Below are 24,375 nucleotides of genomic sequence, written 5' to 3' on the forward strand. Positions count from 1 at the left end.
TGAGAATAACAACTAGACCTTCTATTTACCAGATAAAATACCATCAGGGGATTGCTGAGAGAGACGGGAAAACAGAATCTGAAATCGTTTTTCACTTTTCTGCAAATGCCGCTGGTGTGGGACTTCCTCCCAACCCCCCACCCCCACCCCTGCTCCCCTGGAGATGTCATGGCCGAGCTGTCTTTCACCTGTCCACGCAGATTGCTAAGACCCTGCATCTCAGTCCTGCTATTCCAGGCAGCACCTTGGAGCAGAACTCAGGATGGGTTCTGCAGAATCACCAGAGGCAAGACCAGCATGGCCATCAAGTTCCCCTGAGGTCCCCAGTAGGACAGGTGTGCACCTGACAGCTGACAGCCGAATGGCACACCCTGACAGGAGTAGCAGCTGTAAGCTCTGTGACAGCTGGAGCTGGAAGCTCAAACCCCAGTCGTGCCTCTCCCAGACCCTTCAGCAAACCGCTTTACCCTCGAAGCCTGGGTTTTCATCTCTAAACTGAGGCTACTCTCCTGGGGTTCTCCTGAGCTGAGCCTCTGGAGGTAGAGGTTGGGAGTGGGGAGCCGGAACTCTGTGCCGGGAGACACTGATCACACTCAACGGTTACACTGGGAGGGTTTTAGGGCAACTTGTGGGAGAACTTTCAAGAGCTATGAAATTAATTGGAGGGTGTTAACTGCAGAAACGAGGGAACAGAAGAAAATTACCTCCAAAGAATTACAGCAAAGCAATTAGCACAGGAAGGAAATGATGTCTAGGATGAGGACACATGCAAATGGACCAGGCACAGAACTGGGGAAGGAGGAATACAGGCATCGATCTCCGATCGATGAGGGGCTCGGCCAAAGGGTGCTCAGCCACACAATGCCGGCAGGAGTGTGGCAGTCAAGAGTTCTGCTCACCCAGGGAGGTGGGAAACCGAGTCTATACAGTCAAGAGCCACAGTAAGATCAGAATGTCCCATCACAGGGCAGGTGGGGGCCAAGTGGCTTTAGGTGATTTGCGTTTCACTGGTTTTGGGACCTTGGGCAAGTCTTGATTTCCCAATCAAGTGATAACAACTGTTATCACACTCGGTTCTGAGTCCTCTGGAGCATCTGTGACAGGGGTAAAGCTGGGGAAAGGTCAGCAGCGGCTATCCAGGGAGGGTGAGACAGATTTTAAAACAGAGCATGAAGTAGTGGGAGCCCTTGGTGGACAGCAGGCAGCTCTCTCTTCTTAGGTGTTCTCAGCCCTCAGAGAACAGCTTCTACTTGGGAAGACGATGGGGTGAGGTGCTGGCAAGCCCCTGGGGCAGGATCTGCCACCATTCCGATGGAGTGGGCATGGCCCTGTTGGAGTGGATGTGTCGCTGTAGATGCAGCCTTGTTTGAGTAGGCGTGACCTTGTTAGAGCAGGTGGCGTGGCCTTGTTGCTATTCTATTGTGTTTACTTCCTAACCTGGGTGGCCTCCTCGCACTGGACCTCTGCTATCTTGAGACAGCAGTAGAATTGATGCTTCTCCCCCATCTCACTGAGCCCTTAGAATGAGCCAAGACACATGGCATGGAGGGGTACAGGGATCCCCACATCCTAATAATGAGTGTCAGAAACTCAGGGTAGGAAAAAAAAGGCAGTTTATCTTATGATCTTGTAACGTTGGGCATCAAATCAGACAAAATGGAAGACGAATGGGTGTAAAAGCAGTCTTTTTTTTAAAATTGATTTTATTTTTGAGTAATATATGTATGTGTTTGTCTCTGTGTAGATATGTGCATCTGAGTGCAGCCCCCGCTGAATCCAGAAGAGGGTGACAGATTCCCCGGGAGCTAGGACTCAGGTCCTCTTCAAGAGTAATTCACACCTTTAATTTCTGCACCATCTCCCCAGCCTGAAACAGTCCTCCTAGTAGGCCTGACTGCGGGGCCTTTCCTTCTCTTCGGCTTTGACTGGGTGTCAGGGGGTACAACTTTTCTGCATAGCACCGAGGTTTTAGACCACGCCACCCCCAAACATCCACAAGGTGTGCACCTAGGCAGCACACTGCCTGTGCTTTTCCATTGTGAGGTGAGCTTTTGGGTTGAATGGAGGGAGGAGAGGCCCAGACAAGCAGGAGCAGCTGTGTAAGCACAGGGGCCTGTGCTTCCTGCTCAGCTGAAGCCTAAACCCGTCCAAGCCTTTGCTTTGTCAGTGAAGCCTCCTATTAATGCTTTCCTCACAGTGTGTATTGTCCCCCTGGCCCCAGAGTTTGGTTTAAGGAATGAGCGCTGGCCCATGCCAGCCAGCCAGAAAGAATCTTTTGTCAGAAATTCCTGGCCACATAACTCATGTGCGTTCTCCACCCTGACACACAACATGTAATCAGAGGACTCCTGAATCCAGTCATACCTGACGCCTAGGTACTACGTAAGCCAATGTAGTCTTTATCCGCTGTAGCTAGCCTGGGCTTATTCTCAGCCTCCACTTAATCAATTATCCATCGTCCCACCCGATTAACACACCTTGTCCCCTACACCAACCCTGTCATCAGCTCATAAGCACAATAGTGGTTTAAAGGGTTGCTCATCTGGTTCTGAAAAGGAAAGAGAACCTGGGGGAGAGCGATGTTTTCTTAGGGTTGGCTGGGAAACAATTTTAAGCATCCCCAAACCCCAAGAAGCACATAAAAGGCATCTGGGACAGAGAGACTTCTCCAACACCCCCAAACCACCCAATGAGCCCCTACTATGTCCCGTTAGGTCCTTTCTTCCCTACAGGCTAGACACCTGAATACATCTTGGGAAGAACCAGTTCAGGCTTCATCCACTCCTCCAGGAGGACCTGCTGAGGCAGGAGCCTCTGCTCTGAGTCTCTTATCAGACTTCCTGCTGGCCAGGGCGAGATCCTTGAGGAGCCCAGGAAGAGCTTCCTGGAAAGCTGCTGCTACACACTTCCCCTCATGGCCATCTCTACCTGTGGGGTCAAACTCACTTCCTTTGCCAAGTGTCTGTCAGGTATCAACCTGCAGTCATCTTCCTACCAAATCCTCAAAACATTTCACTGTCCCCACTGAACACATGGGGCAAGCAAGGACCAGAGAGGTCCAGTATCCTGCCCAAGGCAACCCAGCCAAGGAGGCTGAATCCACACCCGGTAGCTTACCTCGTTCTCCCTATTGAGCCTGACTCCCAACTGCTGCCATCAGCTACTGCCTCCTGCCTCCTGCCTGCAGGGCGGAGAGAGAGAGGGTCTTTCTCTAGTTCCTTCTCCATTCACACCACCTGTGGGAAGGCGGACACGCCCACTTCCCAGGCATAGACAAGCGATGGCCAATCAGGAGATAAGATTTTTCTCAGATCTCCCAGCTGGTGACTGGCAGGGCTGGGATTCAAACTCCGGTGGGTTATAAGGCTCCTCTTCCTGTCTAGAAAGAACTTTTCTGAATAGCTCTATTCTGGAGGTGTTGCAGGGTCACAGAGAGCTGGGGAGACAGTACAGAGAGGCCCCTCAGTCTCTTTACTGAGCTTTTGTCTGGGACTACATCTCACGAACCCCACACTCCCAAAGTCACGGAAGCACCGTAAGTATGACGTGTGCCTCTGACTCTGTCAGGTAGAGTTTCAGGAAACCATGGCAGCAAACAAGACCCTGACCCGGCCTAGGCTAGCTCCGGCCCTTTACCGGTTAAGTCCAGCCTTGCAGCTGCCAATCTACCTAGCGTTGCCAGTTCTGCACTTCGAGAACATTGTGTAAAGGCACTTTTAGAATGTGCTATTTCTTGGTGTCGTTTTTCTCTTCTCCACAAAGGCTTTATTTTAAAACAATCATTTATTGAGTGCCTACTGACTATCAGGCATGTCAGTCGCTTTCAGAACTCTTCACATAAACTTTCTCAGTTGCAAGTCACAGAAGCTAGCCTCAGCTCAATGAGAAGGGTGTCAGGCTAGCCCTGGTAGCAACACGATGTCCAGAGGTGCAGCTGGCTCCAGGCCACTCTGGACTGAAGGGCTTGTCAGGGCTGTTTTCCTGTCCCATATCTTGGCATGTTTGTCTTGTGCTTGCTTTTCCTCAGAGGCTAGCTCTCACCACTTGGCAGCCACCAATAGCTCTGGCCTCACAACAGCTCGCTGACAGACCCAGGGGAAAGAGCGCCCCTTTCCTTGGCAAAGTCTAAGCTGCAGTCCTGGCCCTCGCTGGCACAGTTTGGGGGCTAGCCTGTCCCTGGCTCAGTCACTAGATGGGAAGCAGTATACAGCATTCTGATTGGTCAAACCTTGCTCACAAATCCTTCCTGCCAACCCTGTCTACATCCTAGTTAGCTAGGAGGTAACTGAGTGCTAAAGAAAAAACAATGGGGTGCTGTGGCCAGAGGGAGGGGAACAGATTCTAAGCCTGTGGTGTAGGGACCATCAATCAATCCAGCCAACCTGGTTTATTTCTTGAAAATGAATGGAGACAGTCAGACTCAGACAGGCTAAATGGGCATCCCAGAGCCTGGGTTCTCTCTAGCAGCCAGGGTCCGCAAACCCCACGTGTGACTCTCATCATTCCTGTCTTCTAAGCAGACTATGACCCTGCCATCTTCTAGAAACACCTTCCCATGGTCAGGCACAGAATGGATGCTGTGTCACTAGACAAAGCTCAACTTCTAGTTTCTGCTATGTCTGACTGTGGCCTCTTGGGCTCTCTGATACTCAGAAGAGGAACCTGTGGGTCCTCCAGGGCCATGGACAGAGGGTGTGCGTGACTGTGGACTGGGGGTGGATGAGAACTGTGGACTGGGGGTGTGTGTGACTGTGGACTGGGGGTGTGTGTGACTGTGGACTGGGTGTGTGTGTGTGTGACTGTGGACTGGGGGTGTGTGTGACTGTGGACTGGGGGTGTGTGTGACTGTGGACTGGGGGTGGATACAAACTGTGGGCTGGGGGTGGGTATGTGTAAGACTAAACTGAGGCCTCCCCGCCCCCCAACAGAGCTGTCTGTGTGCAGTCACATCCCGAGGACTGTGCAAACCTGGCACCAGCTCCTCTCGTGGGCTGCCACGTGGCTCCACCAGAGCCAGGGAAGGAACAGCCATCGTCCAACCGTGAGAAATGGCAGATGGAAGGAGTGACTCACCCGGAGGCCAGATGTGGCCAGAGTAAACACAAAGGCCAGAGGCCAAACTTGCCTCAGTGCCCCCGACCTGGGCAGGGATGGTGGGACAGGGCTGGGACAGACAGGCAGGGAGGCAAGGACTGGGAGATGGATGGCCCCATCAGGCTCAACCAAGTGCGGAAAGGAGGACAGATGGTCTTGTTGGAGAAACCAGTCACATGAGCGTGAGGAGCGGGCTCACCACCGGCGCGGGGTGAGGGTACTCAGCGCTGGCTGTGGCGACCCCAGGCCTAGGGCAGTCAGACAGCATGGCGTCCCATCTCCATAGTGCCTAAGGCAGTGTGTGGGCTTGAGGCAGGTGTGGGAAGACCTCCTCACGATCTGTCCCCAGTATGTTCACTGGGACCACAGCGTGGCAAGGGGCAGCCCTTTGGGGCCGTCCACTGTGGAAACACTGATTTCACGTAGCTGGGCCTATGGGGGACGTGTTGCACAGTAGAATAAGCATGCCGAGCCTTCCGGGTGTGGTGGCACACGCCTTTGATCTCGGCATCCAAGAGGCAGAAGCAGGCAGCTTCCTATGAATTTGAACCAGCCTTGTCTACATTGCAAGTTCTAGGCTAGCCAGAGCTACACAGTGAGACCCTGTCTCAAAAAAAAAAGAAAGAAAGAAAGAAAACAACGTTTATACTTAGCCCTACTGATATGAACACTTTAAATGGTTAGGGTGGAGAGTTTTATGTTTGGAATGTTTCTTTTCACACTTCTCGTTTGGTCTTGAGATAGGCTCTTGTTCTGACTGGCCCAAACTTGCTCTACACAGCCTGTAGCCCAGGCTGGCCTGGGATTTTCAGTGATCCCAGTGGATCAATCCCCACAACCTTGGCACTGTGGCTAAGGCAACACTTTAAAACTATTTTTTTTTTGCACTTATTCATTCATTTGAGTGGGTTGGGCAGTGCATGAGAGGGCTGAAGGGCAGCTGTGGGGTTGGTTCTTTCTTTCCACTGCGTGAGTTCTGCGATCAGAACACAGGTCATCGGGTATAGCCACACAGGCCTTTTACCGTCTTGCTGGCTCCCTTAACTTTCTTAGTGAGGGAAAAGAATCCTGAAACACTCTTTAGCTTTCGACAGCAGCCATAGGAAACTAACACAGCCAGCAGCCTGTGATTAAACAACGAACTTGAAGACACGGGAGGGGCCTATGTTTGGCTCCTGTGTACACAGAGGGGACACCATCCAGGACCAGCTCCATGTGGCCAGAGAGAATTCAACCTGAATGGCTCAGACAATTCACTTCCTGCCACTGACATTCTGTGACAATTTCCAAGTTCCCACAGGGAAACTGGCGTCTCTGAGAGGCAAGGTGACTTGTCCGAAGTCACAGGAGCAAACTGTGAAGTTGGGCAGAAACTCTTAGTCATGCCGTGGCCTTTGGGCGTCTGATTAGTGTCTCACAGCCCTGGGCCCACGAGCATTCAGATGTCCAGACACTACCTTTCAGCCCCTTATAAAAGAGTCTAGAATCGCCTGCCTTCTCTCTGTTTGTAACCAGGCAATCTCTTCCAGTTAATCATAGATCAGTGAGTCTCATTCTGTCCTGATAACGCCCACAAGTATATCTGAGATTGGCTGGAAAAGTACAGAAAACCAAGCTAGCTCACGTTCCCTGTGCAAAAGCCCTAGAGCGTTAGCCAGAGATGGTGGGTGAGTTGCAAAGCAGTACTGGGCCCCGCTGGGCTGGAGCCATATTTGCTATCATTTTTAATTGGCACCAACATACAATGCCAGATTTCTCCTCCAAATTAGAAGCCAGGACAGCGCTCCAGCCTGTGTAGGCTGCCACAACAACACACACCTGAAAGTCTCAGGCTTGCCCCGCTGATACGTTTTGCTCAAACCACATAATAACTACAGGGATCTCCGCCCTGCACAGTCTCTTAGGAGAATGGTCTCTTGGGATCCTGGCTTCTCTGAGTTGCACGGTCTCTGAGGAAAATGGTCTCCTGGCTGCTGGAGCGCCACCACTCACAGTGACATCCTAGACCTGCGGACCAATCAGTTGCTGTGTTAGAGAAGGGCAGGGAGACTGGAGTTCATCCACACTCCAAACAGGGATGAGAACAGACTTGGGTAACCACTAGACCGTGACCTCTGGTACCGAGGCATCCTCACCCACTGAACCTCGCCATTTGGAGCAGAGTGAGCCTTCCATGGGGTCCAGCATGGATAAGTGCACTGTTCCAGGAGCCCTGCCTCATATGGAGTTGTGCTCAGTACTGTGGTGGTGCAGCTTACAAGCCGAGACTGACCACAGCAGCTCTCTGATCCTCACTGGGCATGGGTGCTTTAGTTCCCTGGTGGATGTCCCTGCAGCATCTCAGTCCCTCCTCAGAGTGGCTAAGTGAATCCAAACTGGATCTGAATTCATCCACGCCAACTTCCTAAAGGATAGTAGAGTCCACTGCCCTCCAAGGAAGTTCACAAATAGACTCCAGCTTCCCTTTCCGTAACGTTCTCCACCCCCCCATCCCCAACACCCTGAAACTCTCAACCTGAGGTACGCTGTCATTAGTAATCACCTGTTAGTGCTCCACGAGACAGATCAGTCTGGGGATGTGGGCACAGTAGCCCAAGAGCACTCTGTCCAAGGCCTTGGATTGATTCCCAGCAACACACGCGCGCACACACACAAAGACACACATATACAGACACACAGACACACGCAGACACACACACACAGACATACATATAGATACACACACACATACATACTTATAGATACACACAGACATACACGCATAGACACATACACACAAAGACACATTTACAGACACAGAGAACACACATATAGATACACACAGACACACACACATAGACACACACAGACACACACAGACACACACAGACATACACACATAGACACACACACAAAGACACATTATACAAACAGAGACACACACACAAAGGCACACACATATACATACACACACACATAGACACATATACACACAGACACAGACACACATACACACACACACAGACACAGACACACATATACACACGCAAAGACACATATACAGACACAGAGACATACACACATAAAGGCACACATCTATACACACAGACACACACATCTATTACACTCAGACACACACATATACACACAGACACACTCAGACACACACATATACACACAGACACACACAGACACACACATACACATACACACACATACACAGACATTCACACATATATATGCATACAGATACATACAGACACACACACACATACATACATACTTATAGATACACACAGACATATACACAGACACACACACACACAAAGACACATATACAGACACAGAGACACACACACAAAGGCACACATCTATACACACAGACACACACATACATACACAACATACACATACACACACATACACAGACATTCACACAAATATATGCATACAGATACACACAGACACACACATAGACACACACAGACACACACAGACACACACATACATAGACACACAGACACACACATAGACACACACACACACACAAAGACACACACACAGACACACACACACAGACACACACAGACATACACAGACACACACACGCACGTGCGTCTTATGTCTTATATTTAGAACTTCATTTGCTTACTCACTTAACACACACTTCTAGGGCTTGCACTTGTACCAGGCATGGGAAAGATTTCAGGGAATGAACCTCTTTCCCCGGAAAATAAGAAATCTCTCTGACTGCCAGCCCAGTGATGGTCTGTCTGTCTGTGTTAATTCTGAAGCCGGGTAGTTGTGGCACACGCCTTTAATCCCAGCACTTGGGAGGCAGAGGCAGGTAGATCTCTGAGTTCAAAGCCAGCCTGGTCTACACAGAGAGTTCCAGAACAGTCGAGGTTACACAGAGAAACTCTTTGTTTCAAACGACAAAACAAACAAAGGGCCAGACCAAGCAAGGAGGCAGAGGGTAGAGGGTCAGGGATGTCCAGGGGTCTCTTTACAAGGTGACATGGAGAAAGGACAGAGGAGAGAGATGTGTGGGTATCTGGAAGACCCTCCCCTTAATCTCATAAGCAGAGGTCTAAGCAAAAGTTCCCATGCTCCACTGTGACCATAGCCAGCAGAGGGGAGAGGGCATGTGACTGGCCCAGGGACCTTTAAAGGGTAGGGTCTGGTGGAAGGCCTTTAGCCAATGGGGTTCACCCTCAGGAGGATGAAGGTGGTAACTGCCAATCACCACGAGGGCCTCACAGAGTCACCCCCTGGGCTAAACAAACTCTTTTCTTCAGCAAGGAGTGGCCTTGGATCTTTCACCATAGCTGAACTCCTATGTGGAACGGGTTGCTTCGGAGGACCCTGAGTTGCCAGCACAGTGTGGTTCCTTCCTGCCCTCCTGACAAACAGGCAGCTGGGGGATCACGGCCGGGCTGATGGAGTCCCACAGGAGGTGAGGAGACAGCTCCCATTGTGCCTGCTCATCCTCCTCACAGTCCTCAGAGTGTCATCCCCCTCCAGCCGTAGACCACAACCTCAGGGTGGACCAGGGCTCCCTGGCTTCCTCTCAGCTGGCTGTCTCGGCTAGGGGCACTGGAGAGGGTAAGCACAGGAAGACCATCAGGGTTCCATCCCACAGCCCTGCAGACAGAAGACCAGACTGTCCTTACAGCCAGGTGGCGTTGACGCAGCTCCCCCGTCCTCCACCCTCCATAAGCACGGAGATGGGAGAAGCAAGCCACGCCTTCCGCGTAGTGTTCAGGCCATGCTTGGCACATCTTGTGTGAACGACAAGTTTCTCCGGTGATTGTGGCCACTGGTGAGGCCACCCCTGTTCAGGAAGGGAGCTAGCTGGCTCTTAGGGAGGTGTGCCACCACAAGGAGTTTGCAAAGAGCTATCATATTCCCTGGCAAGAAGATGGCGGAGTTTGGTCACCTGTGGCCTTCTCTGCCTCACATCTGACTTATTCTCTGTTCAGGTGTTCTAGTCTTCTTAGACACCTTTGGGGCTGCGTGCATGAGTAGGGGGAGCATCTCCTCCTAGAACTGGGTAGGTCAGTCCAATGTCACATTGCCCCCAACACATCTTACCTTCATCGAATTCCTTCAGATGTTAAGTGCTTGAGGTCAGGTGGACCTCAACTGGAATGATGCTAGCGAGCTACCCCCCATGAGTGCAGGAAGGCTCGGGCTGACACAGGACCTATGGCCTCTGGGAGGAGGCCAGTGCAGGGAAAACAATAGACATCTCCCTTAGCTGCAGTTCTAACGTCCTCTAAGGTGTCAGAGTTTCACTGTGCCCCCTTTTACCCCTACCCGGTATCTGCTGGGACCCACACCAAGCATTATCAACTGGAGCTTCTGGCCCCGAGCAGCTCAGAATGTCTCCTGCACGTGACTATAAAGGGCGGTTTTAGGAAAAGATTTTACCGCTGCTGAGGAACAGTAAGGAAAGGAGGAATGGCGGGGTCCTTGCCGCTCCCGCCTGCTAGCTTGCTTGTGAGCAGGCGCCGCCGGCAAAGGCAGGAGCAGGAACAGATAGATGACCCGCAATTACAGCCCGGATCCCCGCCCCAGCCTCGCCCAGCCTCCCGCCCGCCGCCGCCAGTCTCCAAGCAATTTCAGATTTTTTTTTTTTTTAACATCTAAAGCAGAGATGGTACACGATTTCTCTCGCCAGCAGAAGCGGCTTTCAGGTGGTGGGGAGGAGGCCGAAGAGTGTTTATTCACGAACAAAGGCAGTTGGAGACAAAAGGGAGAGCGCAGCCCTCCCCAGTCCCTGCTCCTCGCTCTCCAGAGCTGAGCGGTCCCCGCTGCCTGCAGAGGGGAGGTTTTGATTGTGTGTGCCCAGCCCAGCTTCCACAGGTGCCTGGGCCGCGACAATGGGATTGGCTGCTCCCACCCCGGGGCCATGCGGGTGGGAAGCAGTCCCCAAGTGATCCGTGGGTGACTGGATGGGTATAGAAACTGGAAGATGGCCTGCCACCAGCAGCTCCTCAGCTGGGCCCCTGGAGGCTTCTCTTTATGTGGGGAGGCAGCATCAAGGAGCTCCAATGCCCCCCCCTTTCCCCACCCACGTGGCTCTGTGAACTTGAAGGGGACAAGGTTGGGCTTAGCAGCTCCAGGAGGACCGGCTCGCACAGCCAAACTCCCCACTGCTCCACATTGTTGGCTCCTGCGGAGGGTGGGGTGGAGGGAGAGAGACTCTCTCCCCGCACAAAAGACTACTGAGACCTCACAGAGGGCTGGAGGCAGTCAGCAGCCGCCATTTTCAGAATTTTGGTCACATCTGTGTACACCTCTATTTTCATTTACTTTTGTTTGCTCCGTTGTGTGCGGGTGTGGATTTTTCCCTCTACTAGGTAATACGATCACGTCCGTCCAAGGGCAAAGGGAGATTAAAAGGTAAATGGAGAAAACGCTCTTTGTCACTCTGCCCGAGTCATCCACATCCCCAGCACAAGAGGCAGACTTGTTTGGAAGCTTTTGTCTGCCCTTGCAAAATATCTTTATTAAAGTATACCAAATGCGAAACTCGGTCCGGATGTGACCCAGCTATTGTCACAGGACGTCAGAGCTACTCTGGTGACCTGCAGACCTTTGCGAGCTGCTTCTCAGAGGGCAAGGGGCTATGGGACCCTCAGCAGAGTCTAGGCACTCTCCCACCCCCAGCTAAGTGTAGCCCCGTCGGAGCTGCAGGTTCTCTCTCTCTCTCTCTCTCTCTCTTGCTCTCTCGCTCTCTCGCTCTCTCTCCCCCTCCCCCGCTCGGTACGTTGGCCGGAGTTGGCCCCTCCCACTCATTTGGCTGGGGTTGGGACTTTTTGGTAAAACAGTTGTTCGAGTCTGATTGTCCTGTAATTCCCGTCCCCTAAGCACTCAAGAGTAAGCTCAGTAAACTCGTTGCACGAAGCTGCACTTGGGCGGGGTCATTTCTTTGGTCTGTCACTGATTCTCTGTCTGGGGTTAAAGTTCATCCGTTCACATCTCCCCAGATCAAGAGACACAGCGGCATGTATGGTGACAGAGTCCTACTGCCCTTCCTTCTGACAGGAGACCCCGCAAAACCTCAAGCCCCGTGCCCTGTGTTCTCTCTTGATACTCATTGTGCAGAAATACTGTATGACTAACTTATAATGCAAGAGAGAACGTGTTCAGTGCCACTTAAACGGTGCCGTGACCTCTTTGTTAGATCAGCAGAACCATCCCCCAAAATGAATGCTACTCACGGTGCCCTAAAATGACCACCCGGGCCCAACTCTTGCTTACCCTGAGCACTCTTCCTTACACTGCCTTTGGTCAAGAAATTTCTTTGGCTCCGGGCGAATAGATACGAAATTGACACATAGCTCAGACACGAACTGGGAATAAATCATAAATAAATTCATTTAAAGAAAGCTGTTTGGTAGACTTCGTAACGATTTTTACCACTTACATTCAGGTTGAAAGCAAATTTGCATAGTAATGATATGGTGTGTTTGTTTATTTTTACATGAAGAATTAAATCTTGGCTGACTATTTGATACTGTAGGACACGGGGCACCTTCAATAACTTTCAGAGCTCATCGGTGTTTTGGCTTCCCAATCAATTCTGAGAAGCCAGATTCACGTAAATATGTAGCGTAGCACGGCAGAAGTATATTTAAGACCATTTCAGACTGTTGGAAGAGGTACAGGTGGCCAGAGAGAAGGATGAGAGCTTATTCCCAGAAGGACAATGTTCTTGAAGAGTTCTCCATGTCTTAGAAGGAACAGAGACAACGGCTCTGGGGCTATAAATTCAACAGAGGGCCCAATGGGCCAGAAGACAGAGGGACCAGGGCTTAGGAGTTCCAAGAAAGGGGAGCGGGGAAAGAAATATGGCTGAATGTAGGTCACAGAAGGAGAGGCTAAAGGAAAGGGGGAGGTCACGACTGGCCGGAGAGCGAGGCAGGCATCCCCAGAGAAGGTTGCTGAGCTGGATCAGGGAGAGGGCAGTGAGGGAAGGCAGGCTGAGGTTCCCCTCAGCATGAAGAGACGCAGAATGGCTTTGCCAGTGCCAGAGAGGCATCAGGCTTGCGCCCAAACTATGCCAGAGGAATGCCTTTCTGAGCCTGGTAAGGAAGGTGCATGTGCCACTCGGGTCCAGGAGGAGCAAGCTTGCTGTACCCTCTTCATTCCCCCTAAGTCCCCAGCAACATCTGGCCCCACTTCAGTAATCTGTTAATGACACGGAGCTTCCGGTGCGTGAACGCGGGTGTTTGCTGCAGTGACAGGGCACGCTGAGCCCTCAGCTGTGGCTCCTGGTTGCTCATTTCTCTCCTGCTGCCTCTGCCTGGACCTGACCAATCTTCTCAGTAAAGTGATGTCTTCATCACGGTGCGAGGAGGCCACTTCTCCACCCTCAGCAAGTCACATACCCTGGGCTGTGTGTCCTCCATTAACCATGGTCCCTAGTTCCCAGCCAAAGGTGCTGGACCCTTCCCTGTCTCCATCTGTAACTTAGCCTCTGCTCCCGATTCCTGCGCATTGATCTTCGGAAAATTTGCCTCTTTGTTCTTGAGACAGAATCATATTGCCAGGGGCTCCCAGCGGCCTCCCTGCCACCACTGTCACAGAATTCTCTTTAAATATGAGAATAGGAGTGTCCCCAGAGACATCAGCAGGACACCTCCAGGTGAAACTGTCACACCTACCATGAGACGACAGCTCAGAGCAAAGAACGAGAAAGGCCAGTCGTGTGCGAATTGGTGCCCAGAACGCACGGGCAGAGGGGCACGGCTGGGCTCCAGCTCTTTCTCTCCCTGAGTCTCACAGTCTGGGCTTCGATGCTTGTGGATGAGTCCATGGAGTCAGGCAACTGATGTGTGGCTGGGGCTGCCTCTAAAAGCATGGCGGCACCAACGGAAGCTGAGGATCCCTCATCTGGAGATCCTGGGAAGGACGGATCAGAGATTTTGGAGGGTCTTTCATTTTAGAATATTTGCATAGCCATCACCAAGTGGTCATCCCTAGTCTGAGAAGCTGAGATCTGAAAGATTTCAATTTTCGGCACCATTTGCACATTTAACAATAGTGACTGGCTTAGGCCTCAAGGAGTTGGTGGTGTAGAGACCAGCTCTATCTGTCTAGGATAAACAAGGTTCTTTACACATGGGTCAGACTGCTTCAATCACTGCTAGGCCAAGGGTTAAAAAGTGGTGTCAAACCTGAGTGTTGGCATCTCTGTTACAGGATGTGAGCATGGGGACCAGGCTTTAATTCCAACACCAAGTGAGCAAATCAAGCATCCATGAACTCAGTCACCTGTGGACAGTCCCCATGAGCAACAGTGTAACCTGGAGTGTCCCACAGTGGTGCATTGGAGGCTTGGTTCCTGGCCCAGCTGTTATTGAATGGGTGGTACCATTAGGAGGTGGTACCTAGTTAGCCATTAGGATATGCCCTTAAAGGGGCCATTGGCCTTCTTCCTCTCTCTTTCTGGGTCACCAGGGAGTGACCAGCTTCCTCTGCCCAACACTCTTCACTATATTGTGCTACTGCATGCTGTGACCATGCACAGAAATCCCTGACATCATAAACCAGGGACCACACACACTCATCCCTGACATCATCATCCAGGACCATGCACACTAATCCCTGACATCATCATCCAGGGACCATGCACGCTCATCCCTGACTTCATAAACCAAAGGAAGCTCTTCTTCCTCTACAGTGATTCCCTCAGAGCTTCAGCCACCACCATGGAAAGCTCCCACAGGTTCTAAATGTCTGCTCTGCGTTTCCATCAGTAGTTTTTACATCTCCTTGGGCCAGCTCCCTCGTGGCTATTTCCATCTGAAACACAAGCCCTTCCTGTCCTTCAAGTCCCTGCTCCAAGGTTTGCTCTTCACAGAGGCTTCGAGAAGGGCTGACCCAAAGAAAGCCCCCACTTCAGCCATGAGCTCTTGCTCAGTGAGCTAGGACACTTGCTGCTTCCCCGGGGCGACCTTTGCTTTAAGGCTACCTGTCCCCGCTAGAATGTCAACTCTGTGAAAAGAATAACTTCGTCTTGCTAATGGCTGCTTCTCTGGTGACGGAGGGAGGTTGAATAGATGAAGGACCGAAGGGGCAAAGGCTTTCTTCTGAGTGTCTCATGACTCTGCTGGCCTTGTGCTGGATGCATAGGAGGGCCAGGGCACAGGCAGCAAGTTTCCAGGGCCAGCGGTGTCATGACAGTCAATATGACAGCAGGAAAGCTAGATAAGTACTGCGTCATTCTTCAGGTCATTGGGAAGAAAGGACATCTCCGGGAGCATCTCCAGGTTGCCAGTCATTGGGCCTGGCTGGGTCATGTGACATTCACCAAATCAATCCCTACAAGCAGGGATACAGTGCCCTCTGGCTGGCCAGGACTAATGCCTAGGTCCAACACAGGAGTCCTAAGTCACTGCCGTGAGACAGTGTGTGGAGGGAGCTGGTTCCTCTGGAGAGAAGTCAGTGAGCTACTACCCGAGAAAGGCTCACAGATGGGGTGCAAAGGCCGTAAGTGCCTCAGACTCTCTAAGAGGCTTATTGTGGCCAAACGCTGCTGCCTCTCAGACATCAGACATGGAGGCCCTACCTCCCAACATGACATTAGGAAGTTGAACTTGGGGACAGAGGGAGGTGTTGAGGAGGAAATCCTACCAAAGAGCTAAATACTGCTATAGGGAGGCTAGAGACTTGGCCAGCTGCCTTTGGCTGTTGGGGGACACAGCGAGAAGCAGCAAGCTGAGGGCAAAAGCCCTCCCCAGAGCCAGTCCGGGATGGCGCCCTGACCCTGACTTGCAGACTTCAGTGGGGTGAGACATATTTCTGTTGTTTATAAGTCATCCAGTCTACAGTACTTTGTTATAGCATCCAGAACAGAATAGAGCGAGGCTCTAGAGAGTCCAAGATAAATAACACTTTAATAAACATTTGATGAATGAAGATAACCCAGTCCCTGACCGCTCAGGAGAGCAGGGAGACAGATTCATGTTGCCATAGGATGTGCTTGTGCTGAAGGAAAAGGAGGCAGACAGGGAGCACCTGTGTCCCCTCCCCCAAGCCCTTTCCCCCCCACTCCCCTGCCCAAGAATTGCGACCAGGAAAGCAGGTTGCTACAGGCTGAAATGGGCTGAAAGCCAGGGGCCTGTCCTGACCCACTCACCCCATGAATTTTCTAGAAAGGAGGAATAAACTATTCTATGCGGGAACGGGTTGTTGTCGAGTTATTTGTAACAGGGATAAAAGAAAAAAAAAAAAAAACTGGAAACAGCCCAAATGGTCCCCAGTAGGGGACTGGTTAACTACATTATAGATCATCCACTTGATGAAATATTCCGGAGTCGTTAAAAATGATCGTTAAGGAAACTACAGAGCGGCCAGGGAAAAGGCGTCTGCCCTAATGCACAGTGACAGCACAGAATACAAATCTGTGACTGAACTACATGCTCAGCTGCGTGCTCAGGACACGGAGGCTCATGGGACGCCCGCCCTGCCCTGCCGACAGGAAGCGCCTAATCCTGTGAAGGCAGGAGAGACCCGGAAACCAGCAATGGTACCTGGGGGTGGGGGAGACAGCAGATGCAACAGAGAACAGATTGTAAATTCGTGGAGGCTTGGAACAAGAGGAACTGGAGGAGGAGGAAGAGAAGGATCAGGAGAAAGAGGAAAAGGAAGAAGAGGGAGAAAAAGGAGGAAGAAGAGGGAAGAAGAGGAGAAGATAGGGAAAAAGAGGAGAGGAAGAGAAAGAGGAGGAAGAGAAGTCATCCCCCATAGATCTGTGAGTGATCTTCCTCCTCCTCCTCCCTTCATGTTGTATTGTTTTGCATAATAAAAACTAGTTGGAAATTAAGCTCAGCTAGAGGTGAATAATTTTCACCACTAACATTTATTCCTATAAATCATGGACCCGTAAGCGCTTTATTTCCTTAACAATGGAGAAATATTTCTAGAACAGTTTATGAAACAAACAAGAAGAATAAAAAACCACTTTGTATGTTTCCCGGTCCTGACCTCCAAAGGAGGGGGCACTTACATGTCTAGGAGAATGGGTACAAATATAAGAAATGGGGAAAAGTCCTTAAACAACGGTCGGAGACAGGTGTGGTGGCCAGGGCATTCCATAGGTGTCTGAAATAGTCCAGCTGAGCTTAGAGGAGAAAGACAGCCAGAGCACGCAGACAGACTGCCACGAGCTGAAGTCCCACAGTTGGCCACTGAGAGGGACTCTGCTGGGTGACATGCTTCTCCTCTGTGATTCACATTGAAACCCAATCCCCATTGTGGTGACACTAATACGTGGCATCTTTGAGAGGTGACTCAGTTACAGGACTGTTCCCATGAATGGTCAGTGTCCTTATACATAGACTAGACTTCTCTCCTCTTCCTCTCTCCTGCCCCATGAGGACACGAGACTCTGTACCAGTGTGAGTGTAGCAACCAGGCTCTCACCTCTGGACCTGCCAGCACCTTGACCTTGGCCTTTCCAGTCTCTAAAAACTGTGAAAGACACATTTCTGTGACACATTTCCACAGCGCATCAAGTAGAGGGCAGGCTTGCCTTGGGATGAGGGACAGCAGAGGAGGTCAAAGGTTCAGGGTCAGGAAGGGCAAGAAAAGCCAGGCTCAAAGAAGCATTAAAAAGACAGAATTAGGGGTTGGGGATTTAGCTCAGTGGTAGAGCGCTTGCCTAGCAAGCGCAAGGCCCTGGGTTCGGTCCCCAGCTCAGAAAAAAAAGAAAAGAAAAAGAAAAAGAAAAAAAAGAAAGAAAGACAGAATTGGGGCTGGAGAGATGGCTCAGAGGTTAAGAGCACTGACTGCTCTTCCAGAGGTCCTGAGTTCAAATCCCAGCAACCACATGGTAGCTCACAACCATCTGTAATGGGGTCAGGTGTGTCTGAAGTGTGCTTATATACATTAAATATATAAATAGGTTTTTTAAAAATTTTTTTAAAAAAAGACAGAATTGTGGAAGGTTTATGGGGACAGCTCATTTGGGGAGGTCTCAGATGAAGCTTCAGAAAAGCTGTGCAGGGGGCTTGTGAGGTGGTTGGGCAGGGGTGAGGACTGGAGGTGGGTAAAAGCGCTTGACATACAAATCTGATAACTTGATTCGCATCCCTGGAACCCACGGTGGAAGGAAAGAACTGATTCCTGAAAGCTTTCCTCTGGCCTCTGCCCAGGCACCATAGTATGCACACTAATAATAAAACTAATAGTAAATTAAAGGGGCCAGATATTCTGGACAGCTGTGTGTTCGAGGCCAGCCTAATCAATAGGGTGAGTCGCAGGCCAGCCAGGACTATATAGTGAGACACCGGACAGAGAGGAGGTGGGGGGGGGGAGGGGGAAGGGAGGAGAAGGGGAAGGGGGAAGAGGGACATCATTCCCTGTTTCAGCTCTTAGGCCACCGCCCTCCAAAGTCTAATTCTTGACTAAAAAGCCAAGACACAGCTAATCCAGCCTGTGAACAGGGCTGCAGAAGGAATTCTGGGACAGGGGCCCAGTTCCCATCCCTCATAATCACTGATGTTGTTAGGTAAGAGCCCCTCCCCAGGCAGGAGACTGAGTCTTCCCTAGGGAATTTGACCAGTTCCAAAGGTAAGAGCTCCATGCTCTTGCTGGGGAGTCCCCAGACAGCGGCCCACCAAGATGCTGACATCTCCACTGTACTAGGAACCACAGACCCGGAGAGCCGGCGAACATTCCTGCGAGTCCGCAGCAGATGCCTGGAGAGACAAGCAGCGTGAAGATGAAAGGTTTATTTTGGTTCAGAGTCTTCCAGGTCACTTGGCCCGGTTGCTCCGTAGCCTTTTACAAGATGGCGCGTGATGGTGGGAAGAGTAGGGTGGAGCAAATCCTCAGGCCGCATGACCGGAAGTAGCAAAGAGGAACAGGAAGTGCCCAGGAGCTCACCAGCTCCCTTAAGGACATATCCTTAAGAACGTGAAGATGCCTTTAAGGTTCCATCTTTTAAAGGCTCTCCTGGGCTTCAGTGGTTAAGAGCATCAGTACTCTCCCAGAGGTCCTGAGTGCAAATCTCAGCAACCACATGGTGGCTCACAACCATCTGTAATGGGATCTGGCGCCCTCTTCCGGTGTATCTGAAGACAGCTACAGTGTACTTATATATAATAAATAAATCTTTAAAGGCTCTCTGACTTAGCTATGGCTGTGGGTGAAGCATAAAACCCAACACAGCAGTCCGAAGTTGTTCTAAAGCTAAAAACTGTAGCAGTCTGCTTTTGAGGAATAGAGAGAAGAGAGAAGAGACAGTGTCAGGTGACAAAGTCCTTTACAGTGTGTTACTAGTAGCTTCGGGGGGGACAAGAGAATCAGAGGACACCTCTTGGGGATCATAGAACAAAAAAAATTAATTTAAAAAGGCAGATTAGGGGGTTGGGGATTTAGCTCAGTGGTAGAGCGCTTGCCTAGCGAGCGCAAGGCCCTGGGTTCGGTCCCCAGCTCCGAAAAAAAGAAAAAGAAAAAAAAAAAGGTAGATTAGAAGGCAAATGCAAGGATGTCCCACAGAAAACAGAGCAAAACCCCAAAGAAAGGGCCAAGAATAGGAGCATTAGGTCAGTCAAAAAGATCTAATGTCTGGGCAGCAAGACTTTGAGGAAGAAGTCATGAAAAGTCTTAGGATGGCTGGAGAGATGGCTCAGCGGTTAAGAGCACTGGCTGCTCTTCCAGAGGTCCGGAGTTCAATTCCCAGCAACCACAACATGGTGGCTCACAACCACCTGTAATGGCATGTGGTGCCCTCTTCTGGTCTGCAGGTGTACATGCAGGCAGAAAGCTGTATCATAATAACGTCCCGGGAATGACAGACAGGAGCTTGGAATCCAAAGGCTCAGAATTCATTATAACAGACAAAAGCAGACAGCAAGCATTTTGTTGCAAAGTTTCTCAAGCTTGGGGGACAAAGGAAAAAATGTCTACAGGTTTCCAGAGAAAGACAAGACTGAAAGGAATGTTCCAAATTCTGAAGAAAAAAAAATATTCCAAACTCAATTCTGTAGCCAGGTAAAGTATTTACCAAGTGAGAGAAGAAAGAAGACAGCACTCAAGATGCCCAAATGCTCAGTTCTCTTCTGGGCTTCTCCAGAAACCCAAGGTCTGACCAAGGAAAGAAGGCAGAAAGATGATGTGTCCATGGGCCCTAGGGACTGTAGTACTGTGGACATCTATATCACAATGTCAGTGTGAAGTTCCCTGTCTATAACCACGCTTCTCTTCTGAAGGACAGACATGTCCTTTGCTGCTAGCATGTCCCCAAGTCCAGCGAGGAGGCACCAAAACATGGTCATATATCACTAACAAAAGACAATCTTTTTTTTTTTAATCTTTTTTTTTTTTTTTGGTTCTTTTTTTTTCGGAGCTGGGGATCGAACCCAGGGCCTTGCGCTTCCTAGGCAAGCACTCTACCACTGAGCTAAATCCCCAACCCCATAACAAAAGACAATCTTAAGACTCAACAACACCAGGGTTGGGGATTTTGCTCAGTGGTAGAGCGCTTGCCTACCAAGCTCAAGGCCCTGGGTTCGGTTCCCAGCTCTGGAAAAAAAAAAAAAAAAGACTCAACAACACCAACTATGGGGAATGCATGGTAGAAAAGAGGAACAGGAAGTGGTTAGGGGCTCACTATCTCCCTAGGGGACACATCCTGGGTGTCCCAAGCTACTGTCTCAGCACAGACCAGTGGGTGCATAAATGACCCTGGTGCTAATGTCACAGGACATGCCACTTTATGGCAATGTTTTCAATCAGTAGAAATATATGCTAAAATAATGGCAAAGCTATATACATAAACCAGTAATGTAGTGTAGACTGTCTTCAGGTCCTGTGCCCTGGACGTGGCAGCGCATGCTGTGTGTGTTTCCTGTCAGAGTTCTATTCACAGCATCATCACGAACACCTGGGCTATGCTTGCAGTGCCCCATTACAGGGGCCACGATGGCTCTCAGCAACAGTGTTCAGCTCCTTTGGAATCTCCTTGGATCTACCACTGAATTTGTGAGCGTCATCATTGGACTGTTCTGTGTGTCACAAGACTCTAGCCGAAGGCCATCCCTGACAGATCACTCGGAGTGCCGTGATTGAGAGTGTCTGGTGAAGTCAGGACAGATTCTCTGAGACCTGAGTCTGTGAGGTGAGTTGGTTGCTCAAGGGTCTTGGTGTATAGTATCACAGAAGCAAGAACCTGAGGTGGGAGGGAATTCAATATGTCAAGAAAAGAAGAGGGAGGGATGGAAGGAAGACACAAGTTAGGAGAGAGGAGGGGTGCAGGCTGGAAAAGAAGGGTTATGGGGACCCAGTGACATGGGGACAGGCGGCAGAAGACTCAGGGAGTGTGAGCAGGTGGTTGCTTTGATCTTATCTACTTGGCATCATGGTTGATGTCCCAATGTGGCTATCTGCTTTCCACACCCTTCAGTCCTCGCCAGAGTCATAGACAAAAGGTTCAGCTGAAAACTACACTTCCCAGCCCCCTTTGCAACCAAGTGTGGTCAATGCAGTAAATTTTGGCCAATGAGACGTAAGCAAATACATGCGGTCCTTCTGGGCAGCTGCCTTTAAGAGAAGGAGCTGGAGTCTCTTTTGTACCTCCCTGTTTTTCTCCTCTCAGTCTTGAGTGATGACTGAAGCTGGACAGCTAACCTAGGCCACAGGAAGACACTGGAAATGAAGGCCACCTGCTAGGAAGGAGTGTTTGAGAGCCGGTGATCTTGGAGCACCAGGGCAGGAGAGATGAGACCTGTGAGGACCAAGCACCGCCATCTTGGCTCCTAAAACTCTCCGACTATAACAGACTCCTCACAGCAGACCCTGGGAGTCACAGATTGTTCTGGGGGCGTCATCTTGTCTGTTCTTTCCCTCCTTTGCACACGACCAGAGTCCCACCTTCTGGATTTCAGAGTGTGGGAAGAGGCACATTTGGGGGCAGGGAGGGACCAGGGAAAGGCCACACCCACTTCCTTTCCTGGCCTGGCTACATGGAGAATGGCAGAGCAAACTAAATGGTTTTCTAGGCTCAAACTTCAGAATTCCATCTTGGCCCCTGGAACTAGCAGGCTATGGTTTTCCTATATCTAGAATTCCGCACTTGGGAACTCAGTTCTCAGAATCGATGCGGGTGGGCTGAAGGAGTCGTCATATTGAAAACAAGGGAAGCAGATTCCCAGACTAGCCGTGGTAGCTTATACTGGTAGTCTCCCCACTAGGGAGTCACAGAAGGAGTTAAGAGGCTGTTTTTGGCCCAGGGAGTGACACTATTAGGTGTGGCCGCCCTGGGAGGTATGGTGAATCTCACTCCAGCAGGAGCTATAGTATATGAGATTCTATCTTTAAAACACCAAAAGGATTTCCCAAGCGTGGTGGCTCAGGTTGATCCCAGTGCTCAAGAGGCAAAGGCAGGCTACAAAGTGAGTTCCAGGTTTCTTGTTTGTTTGTTTGTTTGTTTGTTTGTTTAAGAACAAGTGAGCACCTTTCTTGTAGCACAGAGCCAGCCAAGCTCCTAGACCTACCCCTTCCACAGGGAACTTTTCCCAGGACTTGGCAACCCACTTTTGCCCACAGTTCTCTCTAGGCCCGGCTAAGTCAGCCTCTCAGCAGAGACCGCCCACCACCAAAAACCCATTCCAGGCTCCTCCCCCTCAGCAAGCTCCTCCCACATACCGCCACCTACTTCCTGAACACTCAGAATTTCTATCCCTTCCTACCCATATTCTCCACTCCAAAGAGTGTCCTGATTTTTTAAAATGTAAATTAGATCAGAAAACACAGTCTCCATTTTGAAGCCTTCCAGATCAACACAAAATAAAACCCGGACCCCATCAGGGCGCCTCTCCTTCCCCTTCATTCCCTTGCTCACCCCATCATACTCCATCGTGGATCCCACCTCAGACCCTTGTCCCTCGATGTTCTCTGGTTGATGTGTCCTTCCCTGACCCCTCCACTCTCCAGCGTCTTGGCTCTCTCCTGCCTCTCTTTCTGCTCTTGCTGGCCCCGAGCTGATGTTATCTTGCTCACTTCCCTGCCCACCCACTGGTCCTCTTCCCACCCTCACTGAAGCCGCGAGCAGGTCCCCTGACCATGTACTTAGCCAAAAGGCCCTGGGGCAAGGATGCCTGGCACCAACAGGGGCTTCGTAAAAGGATAAATGGATCACATTCACATTGTCCTTCTAGTCCCTGAAGCAGGGAGACCAGAAGCTGAATGCCCAGGTGGTTGGCCGTGGTTCATCCTGGGCTCTTCCTAACCCTGCCTCCCATTCACTGGGCATGGCAGCTCCTTTCCCTCCACTAGTACCTGCCTTCCTACCTCCTTTTGCAAGGAGGCAACCACTAAGTCTCCTCACTCTCTCCTAAGCCTGATCCAAAGTCCAATCAGTAAAATGGTTCACCAGTCACCAGCTGTCGAGGGTGGCTCAGAGTTTTCTATTTAGAAGACATTTTCCCAGGCTCCTCCTGGTGTTAAATCATTTCTCCAAATTAGTGGGAATACTCATTACCAAGCCAGCCACCTCCCATTAGTCAGGAAATGTGCCTTCCCTGTGTCAGCCCCTCCCGACCCTGGGCCATCTCCTGTCACTCCCTGGAGTGGATGGTAGATGTCTGGGGCTGCAGTCTTTCAGCGGATAGCACTGGTAGAAGAGAGAGGTTGGTGGGTGAGCCTCTCTGACAGATGGGTCATAGCTCTCTCTTCCCTCACCCCTCAATCCCGTCTGTCCTTCCCTCGACCCCTGACACATCCTTACTTCTGGGGTGGCTCTGCGGCCTTGTGGCTCTGCTTGTAGGGTGACGAAGAGAGGGCAATTAGAGCAGGTGCATTAAGAGGCCAGAAAGAAGTCTTTAGAGAAGTTCTCTGCGGACTTCAATCCTTCCGAGTCTTACAATTTGGTTGGCCAAGGGGTACTCTGTGCTCCAGGTGTGTGGAACTCCCCGCTGCCCGGCCCGATGGCCCCCCAAAGCCCTGCTGCAGGTGTGTTGTGCTCCTCCATGGCTCCCGGCCACTTTTTACATTGTCTCCTGAGCCTGTCTTCGGGGAACCAAAACTGATTAGAAGCAGGCGGAAAACGGCTCATCCTGTGCAGAGCGTCTAATAAATATTAGCTAACAACAACAATAATAATAACTTTGCTGACATCTCCCAGGCTGCCAGAGCGAAGTGTCAGATGCACAATTACAGACTAACTAGTTTTACAAAAAAATCAACACTTGCCTGCTTTAAACCATCCTCCTTTGACTCACTAGAGGGGTGTGTGCCCAAGGGCGGGGAATTCTATTGTGCTGAATTCAGGCAGCGGGGGTTCTA

Source organism: Rattus norvegicus, chromosome 17 (genome assembly GCF_036323735.1).
Source record: "Rattus norvegicus strain BN/NHsdMcwi chromosome 17, GRCr8, whole genome shotgun sequence".
Classification (NCBI taxonomy): domain Eukaryota; kingdom Metazoa; phylum Chordata; class Mammalia; order Rodentia; family Muridae; genus Rattus; species Rattus norvegicus.